This window comes from Portunus trituberculatus, chromosome 34 (genome assembly GCF_017591435.1).
Source record: "Portunus trituberculatus isolate SZX2019 chromosome 34, ASM1759143v1, whole genome shotgun sequence".
Classification (NCBI taxonomy): domain Eukaryota; kingdom Metazoa; phylum Arthropoda; class Malacostraca; order Decapoda; family Portunidae; genus Portunus; species Portunus trituberculatus.
The window spans coordinates 4,279,317-4,291,816 of record NC_059288.1 but is presented as its reverse complement, the minus strand read 5'-3'; positions in this window follow the sequence as shown (position 1 = coordinate 4,291,816).

The window sequence follows — 12,500 nt, the reverse complement described above, 5'->3', positions numbered from 1 at the left end:
ATTATAGCGCTGATAGACTGATGATTTTCTAGTTTAGCGGTGTGCTTATCAACAATTGGCCATTTTTTTTATATTGGCCTTCTGCCTCTCAGCCCTAGAATTCAGAATCGAATTTACGCCCTCATGACCTCGAGCTGACCAGTTCACCACGGAGCCACTCAACCCTCATTGCCTGTGCCCGTGGTGCCCGCCTGTCCGCGGTGTGACGGCCTGACTTCTCATGTAAGAGGGGAAAAACTGGCCAAGGACAACATAAAACAGTAAAAAAAAGAAAAAAAAGGCCTGCTTAGTTGCCAGTCCCCTTGCAGGTTCGAGAGAGTTAGGCAAAGGAAAGGCACACACACACACACACACACACACACACACACACACACACACACACATAAGCACTCACCAATTAACAAACGCCAAATGTGAAGTGTACACGTACATAACTACACACACACACACACACACACACACACACACACACACAAGACGAGACATGAAAAGAGAAGTGAGAAGAAAAAGAGGAATATGAGATAAATGGAAGGACAAGAGAGGAGATAAAAACAAATAGTATTGAGTGAAGGAGATAGAGAAAAGGAAGAAGACTGTGGAAGAAAGAACAAGAAGAATGAAAACAAGAGAGAAAGAGAAATGGGATTGGGAGAAGGTTTGGAAGAAGTATGAAGCAGAGAGGAAAAGAGTGGAAGGAGAGAAGATAAGGGAAAGATAAGGAGAGAAAGAAGATGGAAGGAAAGAGAAAAAAAGTAAAGATAAGAAAGACAAAAGATAAAGAGAAGGCAGAAAAGAATGTCAAAGAAGAGGAAGAGGAAGACCAGGAAGAGGAGGAAGAGAAGGAGGAGGAGGAGGAGGAGGAGGAGGAGGAGGAAACATAATAATGATACTTTTATTGCATTATATTAGTGTCTCTCGACATTACAATTGTCTAACCTGTGATTCAGAAACATATATTTATCCATTTTTTTTTTTATATCTCTCTCCCTCCCTCTGTCTATCTCCCTCTCACTCTCCCTCTCACTGTCACATTCTCATCCAGTTTCGCTCAATGCCTTCATTCTTTCGTTCTTTTTTCTCTCTCTTTCGTACGTCTCCTCATTTCTCTCTCTCCTTATCACTTACGCTTCTATTACTGTAATTTATTTGTCCTTCCGTCTATGTCACGTCTTCCAACTTTTCTTTTTATTAATTCCTGCGACGGTGCTTCCTTCCCGCTAGCCGAGGAGGAAGTGGATGACAGGATAATGCTGATGTTTGGCTAACGAAAGGATGGAAGAAGCAGAGTGTGATAAAGGATAGAGAGAGAAAAGAGAGAGAGAGCGAGAGGAAGGGAACAGGAGGTCAGTAGTGTTATCATAGTTGTTTTCCTGGTAAGATAATTGTAAGTAAACGGTAAGATAGGCAGTTGAGAGAGAGAGAGAGAGAGAGAGAGAGAGAGAGAGAGAGAGAGAGAGAGAGAGAGGGAGAGGGAGAGAGAGAGAGAGACGTATATAATGACAAAGCTTCCTTCAAAACAAACACGAGGGAAAAAAAACGAAACACAAACTAACAAATCTTACCTTAAAAAAAATACCCTTAGAAAAAATATCCAAATAAACTAACAAAACAAACACTTAGACACTTAAATAAATAAGAAAAAAATAATGAAACAAGCTGGTAACAGTCGCGGAGAGTCGCCAACACAGCCCTGCTCCATCATGGCTACGCAGGAACACCAATTAGCCATTACATTAACGTTTTATCGAGTATACGTGAGTTTGTGGATGCGCGTGTACCTGGGAGGAGGAAGAGGAGGGATCCAGGTGTATTCCCCGACAGGTAGACAGCGGGACAGGTGAGAAATGTGACCAATAGATTGTTAAATGGAGAATGTGAAGTGTCTTGTCTATCATCTTCTCAGTCCACCTCATCCACTCGTATGGTTTATAAAGTTAACCTCTTCAGTACTGGGACACATTTTTATCTTGGGTTTGGGTATGATTAGACGATTTTATTGACATTAGGAAGGGTCTATAGAGGTCAGAAGTTTAATGGCCAGAGTCTTCACTATTCTAATCTCCATGCAAGTTTTTGAAGGTGTATAAAATCACCAAATAGTGAGCAGAATGAGTATGGAAAATGCGTCCTGGTACTGAAGAGTGTAAGTGTAATCAGATCGTTTATATTGTTACCTTGTTCAGATTTCACAGAGGGAGGTGAGAAATGTGTGATAAGTGAAGGAGGTGGAATGTTTAGTTTCACATCCCTTCGATCCACCTCATCCACTTGTGTGATTTGTTAACTGTTTTAAATGGATCATATTGTTTGTTACCTTATCCATATTTCACAGCGGGAGGCGAGAATTGTATGACTGATAAGTGAAGAAGATGGAATGTCTAGCCTCGCATCCCTTCGATCCACCTTATCCACTGGTATGATTCGTTAAGTTAGGTGCAATTAGATGCTTATTGTTACCTCGTCCAGATTTCACAGCGGGACTTTTTTTTTTTTTTATCTAGCAGTGACTTTTTAACTTGGCTGGGGAGGTGAAGCATGTAGAGGACAATGGTAGGAAAGTAATAAAAAAAAAGTTATTTCCATCGGTGTTGCGTGGTGTTGCAGGGTGTTGAGTTGAGGAAGAAAGATTGCAGGACATTTCAGGATACTCTAGATATACTTGACACGCTTAGAAACACTTAAAAATGCACTTTTTAAACACTTAGACTAAAATTTCCGGTGGCTACAGTAAGCTCGTTATGTGTGAAGTGAACGGTAATGAAAGAAGTTGAGGCGAGATACTTTGTTCCCTAATGTTTCAGTAACACAACCATCTTGAGAGAGAGAATGAAAACCGTTACAGAAAGGTTAGGGAATAAATTGTACCGTGCATCAATTTGTGTTTCTACCATTCACTTTTTAATGAAAGAGAGAGTTAACCAGTACTCTCAATCATTCATATCTTTCTCTGGTACACTCTGGAACTCCCTGCCTGCTTCTGTATTACCAACTTCCTTTGTGACTTGACTTCATTTGAGAGGGAGGTTTTAAGACATTTATCCCTCTCTTCTGGCTAACTCTTTCGGACCGGCAAGGGGACTGGCAACTAAGTGGGCCTTTTTAGAATATTTTGCTGCCTTTTGCCATCTTTACCCTCTTACATAAAAAAAAAAAAACAATTGTCTCCATTCATACTGAAGTCGTTGCCTTGCTTGTCTTGGTTTCCTTGTCTGCCATTAATCACCTTTTATTTTTCTTTGCGGAAGTTGGCCAAGAACAACAATAAAATGGAAATAAAAGGCCCACTTGATTGCCAGTTGCTTTACAGATAATAAGAGTTAGCCAAAAGTCTGGGACAAAAGCGTTATGTGCTCCCTTGGCCACGCAGAAACTGATCTATTTTTACTACTACAGGTGGCGAAAAGAATGCATTACTCAAGAACAAGACTCCAAACAAAACATTAAACTACTATTCTATTTTGGCCCTGTTGTCATTTCTCCATGTCTACGGTTCATCGCTGTAAGACTCTGGCTATTGCGGCGCCTCACATTAGTCACCCTCTCACTCATTTCTCTTGTCACTGTTGTAGGAAGCGCAGAGGAAAGAACAGCTTACCTCAACATATTATTAGCCCCTTCTGTATCCTACCGCGTTTTCACATTCATCCTAGCTACTATTTGGTGATTCTATACAGCTTCAGAAACTTATGTGGGGATTAAAATAGCGAGGGCTGTGGCTATTAATCTTTTGACCTCCATAAACTCTTCCTAATGCAAAATGAAATCGTGTAATCATACCCAAAACTCAAAGTAAAAATGCGTCTCAGTATTGAAGGGGTTAATATCTAAGTGAGCCCTAGACTACCGTTAAATCTTATCCTTGTTGTCTTTCGTATACTTTAATGTCTGATTCGTTTTATAAAGTGAAGGCGCCGCGGTATCCACCTTGTGTTACGAAACGCTTTGCTCTCACCACGACTATTTGCCAAGGCCACACAGATGACTAGCAGGGTTCTCAAGTGTTCCTCCTGTTGATGATATAGAAACCCTGTCAATCTGTCACTAGAATCGTAAACGCACTTTGGATATAGATAGATGCAAAAATAGATACGGATAATAACCAACGAAATTTGTTTTGATATGTCAGGGAAAATATAAAGAAAGGATCAGTATAAATGAATAGATACAAATAAAACTTGAAATTTCACTCCCAAAAGAAGATAGGTAGAAAAAAAAAAGAAAGCTGAGTTCTCAATGACATCTTAATATCACATACCTTATCCATTCTAATCATTCCTTCCATTTATCATTCCTACATTCCTCCTCTCTCCTCTCTTTATCTTCTCGCAGCTGATCCGTCCTATTTAGCATGCCACAGTGACGCGATGTAAGGAGAGATAACGATTTTATGTCATTCTTCTAAGTTTATCCATTTGTCATTCTAATAATACTTCTCTCTCCTTCTCTTATCTTTTTTTCAGTTGATTAGTTCCATTTAGCATGCCACAGTGACGCGTTGTAATGATAGGTAACAATTTCATGTCATTTTTATCATTCCTTATCATTCCTTCCTCTGTTTAGCATTCCACGGACATTCCCCTCGCTTCCCACGTTGTCGAAAACTCAGAGAAATTCATTGGTGTCTAGAAAATTAAAATGCAATGATTGTTTTTTTCTTTTCTTTTAGTGTTTGTTGTTTATAATGTATGAAACTGTCCCCCCCCCTCTCTCTCTCTCTCTCTCTCTCTCTCTCTCTCTCTCTGAATACATCTTCAACATCTCGTATCCAATAATCTCTGTATTTTTTTCCATATTCATTCTTCCCCCTCTTTCCTCCCATCTCTCTTATTTTCCTCCCTTTCTTTATCACCCTTCTTTCCTCTTTCCCTCTCTCCCTATTCCCTCTCTTTCCTCCTTTATCCTCCATTTCTCCTTCAATCTCCTCCCTCTTTCCTTCACCCTCTTCCCTCTCTTCCCTTCCTTCTTCCTCCTCCCTTTCTCCTTCAATCTCCTCCCTCTCTTCTTCACCCTCCTCCTTCTCTTCCCTTCCTCCTTCCTCCTCCTCCCTTTCTCCTTCACCCTCCTCCCTTACCCTCTCTCCCTCACCCTCCACCTTTCCTCCCTCACTTCATTTCCCTCTCCTCCACTCTTCCACCCTTTCATATTTCAATAAGCGAACGACCGTAAAATTTAAATCGCAAAAAAGGAGAGAGAATAACAAAAAAGGAGACCAAACCAGCAAATAGCAAGGTTTGGATAATTAATGTTTCGTTTATTGCCTCAGAGATTGGGAAGCGTCACTCGGACACCGCCTCGCCGTGCGCACATCAGCGGAAGTAGCGGTCGTTAAGTAGCGCAGCGCCGTCTTGTAACAGGAAATGAGGCGCGATGATGCAGGGACAGAGAGAGAGAGAGAGAGAGAGAGAGAGAGAGAGAGAGAGAGAGAGAGTATACTTGACTTACCTTACCTGAGAGAAAGAGAGAGAGATACAGAGAGACTGAGAGAGAGAGAGAGAGAGAGAGAGAGAGAGAGAGAGAGAGAGAGAGAGAGAGAGAGAGAGAGAGAGAGAGAGAGAGAGAGAGAGAGTACACTTGACTTACCTTACCTGAGAGAGAGAGAGAGAGAGAGAGAGAGAGAGAGAGAGTACACTACTTACCTGATAGATAGATAGAGAGATAGAGAGAGAGAGAGAGAGAGAGAGAGAGAGAGAGAGAGAGAGAGAGAGAGAGAGAGAGAGAGAGAGAGAGAGAGAGAGAGAGAAAGTACATTTATTCACCTTACCTGTGCCTGTCTAGCTTTACAGAGGGTTTGGTTAGGTTGCGTAGGTTCATATATGGTTGAACTCACCTATAAAGGATTAGAGTGTGTTTATAAAGGATTGAATGTAGATATAAAGGATTACAAAAGGTACATAAAAGGGTGTAGTACATATAGACGGATTAGATAGTCTTTATAAAGGATTGAACGCGCTTATAAAGGGTTAAATAGACTTCTAAGAAACTGTACAATACTTATAAAGGATTGAATTGTGTTTATATAGTTTTTTTCTTTATAAGGGATTCTTCTTCTCTATAAAGGATTGGATTGTCTTCATAAAGGGTTCCATCTTCCTCATTTCTCGCTTTTCTTTGACAATTTTTTTTCTGATTCTTTTTCTTCTTCATGAGTCATTCCTTACTCCTTCTTTCTCGCCTTTATTATTGTTTTCATCATTACCTCCTTTTTCCTCTTCTTCTTCTTCCTCCTCCTACTCCTCCTCTTCATTCTCCTCTTCTTCCTCTTCTTCTTCCTCCTCCTCCTGCTTCTTCATCTCTCTTTGTCACTGTCTTTCTGTCTCTCTCTCTCTCTCTCTCTCTCTCTCTCTCTCTCTCTCTCTCTCTCTCTCTACCTAAATAAACTAATATGGATATGAAGATTTGTGCTGTTTGGTCTTTCTTTGTATTCTTCCTCCTCCTCCTCCTCCTCCTCCTCCTCCTCCTCCTCCTCCTCCTCCTCCTCCTCCTCCTCCCAATCACCACATCTCTAATTCCCCGTGATCAGGTGAGCCTCAGGTAGCGTGGACAAGAGATAATGACAGGTATTTCACTGATCACACACACACACACACACACACACACACACACACACACACGTACGCTCTTTCTTTCTCTCATATTGTTAAAGAAGAGAGAGAGAGAGAGAGAGAGAGAGAGAGAGAGAGAGAGAGAGAGAGAGAGAGAGAGAGAGAGAGAGAGAGAGAGAGAGAGAGAGAGAGAGAGATCAGGTTTTTTTAGACAATACATTTACTACTAATATTTTCTCCTTTCTCTCCTCTCCTAACCTAACCCAACATGCAACACACTGCTGCTTGTTCTTCCTTTGTGATCCTTTGTGCTCCCTCAGACCAACTCACCAACCGCGCTTCCTTCTACCTACAAAACATACAAATTGAGTTATATCATGCTGTCTTTCATTATCTCTCTCTCTCTCTCTCTCTCTCTCTCTCTCTCTCTCTCTCTCTCTCTCTCTCTCTCTCTCTCTCTCTCTCTCTCTCTCGCCTTATTATGCATGATGGCGCCACTTTTTGCTTCCTCTAAGTCCACAAACCCTAAAGAACAAAAAGAGAGATAGAAGATGAAGTGTGTGTGTGTGTGTGTGTGTGTGTGTGTGTGTGTGTGTGTGTGTGTGTGTGTGTGTGTGTGTGTTGGTAGTGAGGGATGTAAATTGTTAAACTAGGTGAGAGAGAGAGAGAGAGAGAGAGAGAGAGAGAGAGAGAGAGAGAGAGAGAGAGCGCCACCATCATCACCACCACTACTACTACTACCACCACCACCACCACCACCACCACCACCACCACCACCACCACCATCACCACCACCACCACCACCACCACCACAACCAGCATCACTACCAATGCCACTAAACATTTTTCACAGCCTCTTAATCTTTCACAGCATTAAGTAACACAGCGACAGCCCAAAACAGCCTCTCACAGACTCTCACAGCACACGCAGAGCCACTCAACACTTTCTGCCTTCCACAGCATTTAAACAGCACTTTCACAGCCGAACACAGCCTTTGACTATCTCTAACAGCATTTAACAGCACACAGCCAAACACAGCACTTCATAGACTACCACAGTACAAACACAGCCTCTGACAGTCTTCCGAAGCATTTAACAGCAAGCACACAGTAATAGCAGTCCAAACACAGCATTCAAACGCACACAGATAGCCAAACACAGCACCTTACAACATTTAGACACTCAAACACAGCATTCACAGCCATAACAGCATTACACGTACCAAAGAAACAAGCCTTAACCACAGCAATGCAGCCCCACTTACTCCTTCTCCTCCTCCTCCTCCTGTTCGTCTTCTTCCTCTTCCTCCTCCTCCTCCTCCTCCTCCTCCTCCTCCTCCTGAGAAAATTCATGTTTTTTTTCCTTTTTGTACCTTTCACTTCTTTCCTTTCGGGCATTTGGGAAAAAAAACGAAACCTTGTATTTTATTATCTCAATGCGATCTTTGGATGAGAAACAGAGAGAGAGAGAGAGACTGAGTGTGTGTGTGTGTGTGTGTGTGTGTGTGTGTGTGTGTGTGTGTGTGTGTGTACAGTTCTGAAGGATCTTCTCGTGCAATTGAATCTAAACAGGAATCTCTCAGGGTTCAAATTACAGAGATATTAAGCCTCATTTTGACCTCTCTCGAAACCACTTTCATTATTTTGATATGAGTGAGCAGAGAGAGAGAGAGAGAGAGAGAGAGAGAGAGAGAGAGAGAGAGAGAGAGAGAGAGAGAGAGAGAGAGAGAGAGAGAGAGAGAGAGAGAGAGAGATGTTTTTTTATTCTTTCGTTTTTTTTCTTTTTGTTCTCTTTCTTGGTCTTCAAAAAACTTTAGAATGCTTGAGAATGAGAGAGAATGGTAGGGTATCTCTCTCTCTCTCTCTCTCTCTCTCTCTCTCTCTCTCTCTCTCTCTCTCTCTCTCTCTCTCTCTCTCTCTCTCTCTCTCATCTCTTACTTCTCTCTCTCCATTATCATTTATCATCGGTTTCTTTCTCCTTCCTCCTCCTCCTCCTCCTCCTCTTCCTCCTCATTTTTATTTCGTTAGTTATACAGTAATATTTCTCTTCTCCCCATATTCATCTTCCTTACTCTCCTCCTCCTCCTCCTCCTCCTCCTCCTCTTCTCACTTATCTTCCTCTCTGTTATTTACGTTGTCCTTTTCTTCCTCTCCTCCATCCCCAGAACACTCTCTCTCTCTCTCTCTCTCTCTCTCTCTCTCTCTCTCTCTCTCTCTCTCTCTCTCTCTCTCTCTCCTCCTTGGTTTTTTCTTTCCTTTATCAATCAATTTTTGGTTTTTCCTTTACTTCCTTTGCCTTTGTCCTTATTTTTCCTCTCTCTCTCTCTCTCTCTCTCTCTCTCTCTCTCTCTCTCTCTCTCTCTCTCTCTCTCTCTCTCTCTCTCTCTCTCTCTCTCTCTCTGAAATTATGATTATGGTAGGTTTTTATAATGAAAGAATAATAATAATGGCGATGATAATAATAATAATAATGATAATAATGATAATGATGATAATACCGATAATAATAATGATAATGCTCATAATAATAATATGATGATGATAATAATGATAATGATAATAATAGTAATAATAATGACTACTACTACTACTACTACTACTACTACTACTGCTACTACTACTACTACTACTACTACTGCTACTACTACCACTACTACCACTACTACTACTACTACTACTACTACTACTACTACTACTACTACTACTACTACTACTACTACTACTACTACTACTACTACTACTGCTACTGCTGCTACTACTACTACTACTACTACTACTACTACTACTACTACTACTACTACTACTACTACTACTACTACTACTACTAATAATAATAATAATAATAATAATAATTTTCTATTTTTGAATCATTTTTGTTTGTTATCTTCTTTTCTTAACAATTTTCAAGTTTTTTTTTCATTTATTCGTTCTCTTTGTTTCCTTTTTTTTTTTTTTACTTTTTTCTCTTTTTCGTCTTCTTTTCTTTCATTGTTTGTTTTCCCTCTTGCTTTAACTTTATTGAATATCGTTCCTTTCTTTCCCATATTTATTTGCTCTTCTTTTCCTTCCTTTCTTTCATTTTCTTCCTTCTCTTCCTCTATTTGTGTCATCCTTTCTATTTATTTATCTTAATTATTCTACTCCTGTCCTGTTTTCATCTTTCACAAATTTTCTTCTTTTTCCTCTTCCTTACCCTTCCTTTTCTTTCCCTTTTGTTTCCCCGTCTCTCAAAAATTCTTCCTCTTCCTCTCCTTTTCCTTTTTTCCCTTTCTTTCGCTCGATTTCCTTTTCTCTTTCCATTTTCTTCAAAGTCAGAAAAATAGAAACGTAACATTTTTTCCGTCACGCAATCCTCGTCACGTGATTGGCTGACGAGTTATGGCGTCACGAACGGTCTGACAGACGATTGGCTAATGGGCTGTGATGTCACGCGTGTCCCGGGCTGTGATTGGCTGAGTGGCTGAGTGGCGGGACGGAGGCAGACCTGTCATCAAAGGTCCCGTGCGGGGAGATCGCGAGACAGCGGTGATTGATTGATTGAGAGAGAGAGAGAGAGAGAGAGAGAGAGAGAGAGAGAGAGAGAGAGAGAGAGAGAGAAAGGTTATGGTCTTGGTATGAAGGATGATTCGGAGGGCAGGAACGTAGCGAGGGATGGAAGAGTGGAAAGCTACACGCAGCAGGAGGGAAAGGTAATACCTGGGAGAGGCTGGGAAAGGCTGGGAGAGGCATCTGGCTAGGCGCGGCAGGTGGAGGTAATGAGCGAGGCGGCGCGGCGCCCAACACGCCTCTAATGAACACAACACGGGCGACGCCGCTGCTGGGGACGTGCGGGCCGCGGCGGGCTGCGGTTCGCCTCTCGGGGCGCCGCACACCGCTCGGCAGATGTTATACATATTAAGCCATTTAAACGGGCAGGAAGGAGCGGCGGGCGGCGGGCGGCGGACTGGGGGCAGTGGGCGGGCTTTGGGCGGGCGAGTGGCCGCCGCGCCTCCTCGGGGCGTGATAGCATCGCGGCAAGAAATATTGCCGCGCGGCGGGCCTGGATTGTTATTAATGATAACTCGCGCGGCCGTGTGCACCGCGGCCTCGTTGCCTCAGTAATAAATAATGTTCCCTTCTGGCTCAGGCAAATTTCTCGCTTGATGCTTTCTGCGTGACCCGGACGCGGGCGTGGGAGGCGCAGGGCGCGGCCTGACGGCAAGGATGTGGGCGGCGAGCAGGCGCCTGGTGCAGAGCAGCGGCGCAGCGCCCACCACGGGCCGCACTTAATTGAAATGTTGGTGGCAGGGAAGGCTGGGTGCTGCCTCGCCGCGGGGCACTACTGGGACGGGGAGGGGGGTGTAAGTGGCCTGGGATGGGCAGGTTGGACATAGTGGGGTGGTTAGAGGTGTCCTGGTGGGTGGTGGGGAGGGATGGCGTTGGGGGGGCGGGGAGGAATGGCTCTGCTCCTATCCAGGGTCTGTTTGACAAATTAACGAAGAAAATGTTGAAACGCACAGGCGGGAAGAAAAATCGCTGTGCTGGCGAGAGCGCCGCGGAGCCAAAATAACTTAATTATAGCCGACCCGCCCCGCCGCCCCAGGTAGACAGCGGCCAGGCGGCGGGGCGGGGCGGGGCGGGGCAGCGAGCATTAGAGGAGGAGGAAAGGAGAACAAAGAATAATAAAGATCGCCAACTAATCAACAGCAAGACGGTGTGAGTTAAAATTATGTAAAGTAAAGGAGGGAAGGAGACGAGGGAAGGAGCGTGAGGGAAGGTGATGGAGGGGCCGCTCCTCCTCCCCTCCTCCTTTAAACGAAGAAGAAAGAAAGAAGAGGAAGAAGAAGAAGAAGAAGGAAGAGGTCCACGATAGAGGTAGATACAGAGATTACCGTGGGAGATAGGACGCCCTCCCTCCTCCTCCTCCTCCTCCTCCTCCTCCTCCTCCTCCTCCTCCTCTTCAACCTCTTCCTCCCTCAAGGCCACACAGCTCCTCCCTCCGGCCATTACTGCAGCAAATAGAGTTTCCTACTGAGTGGCTCCGTCAAACACACACACACACACACACACACACACACACACACACACACACACACACACACACACACACACACACACACACACACACACACACCATCACGCGCGCTCAAGTGGCCTCAATTCATAAGTATTAAGTAAGCATCTCTATTCTTACGAGGCAGGGACTGAGAGCGAGGCGTTTGTGATGTGTGTTTTTACCATCGTTACTCCCTGAAATATTAACTGGAAGAAAACGGGATGCGGTGTAAATACGTACTGACTCTCTCTCTCTCTCTCTCTCTCTCTCTCTCTCTCTCTCTCTCTCTCTCTCGTGGAGATAGAGAGAAAATTGTTCCTTGTGATGAGTGGAATTAGTTGAAATATCCGGTTCTTTGCCTTGTTCTTTGTGCCAAACTGTCTGTCAAGCAAGAAGAAGAGGAGGAGGAGGAGGAGGTTAAGGAGGAGGAAGAGGAAGAGGAGGAGGAGGAAGAGTATGTGACGTATCAGAGACGAGAAAAATGTTTGCTTGTATTTTTTTTTTGTGTTTGTTTATTTATTTTGTTTTATGGCTTTTTGATACACGTTGCTATTTTTTGTGTGTGATTATCTTCAATTTTCCTGCTTAATTTGGCAGAAGATTGTGGTTTATCTTGCGAGGAAATGAGTAATTGAGTTCTCTTCTCCCCTCTCTCTCTCTCTCTCTCTCTCTCTCTCTCTCTCTCTCTCTCTCTCTCTGGTCTTATTTGGAATATTACTTCTTGTTCTGCATTCCATCCTCATCCTCTTCCTCCTCCAGCTGTCCCCTCCTCGTCTCTTCCTCCTCCTCTTCCTCCTCCTCCTCCTCCTCCTCCTCCTCCTCCTCCTCCTCGGTAATCCCGCCACTTCATGATTCCAGTAATTCATGGCTAATTTTCTTTACAAATTGAGGCGTGTAAAGGCAACAAAAAATGGAGAGGAAAA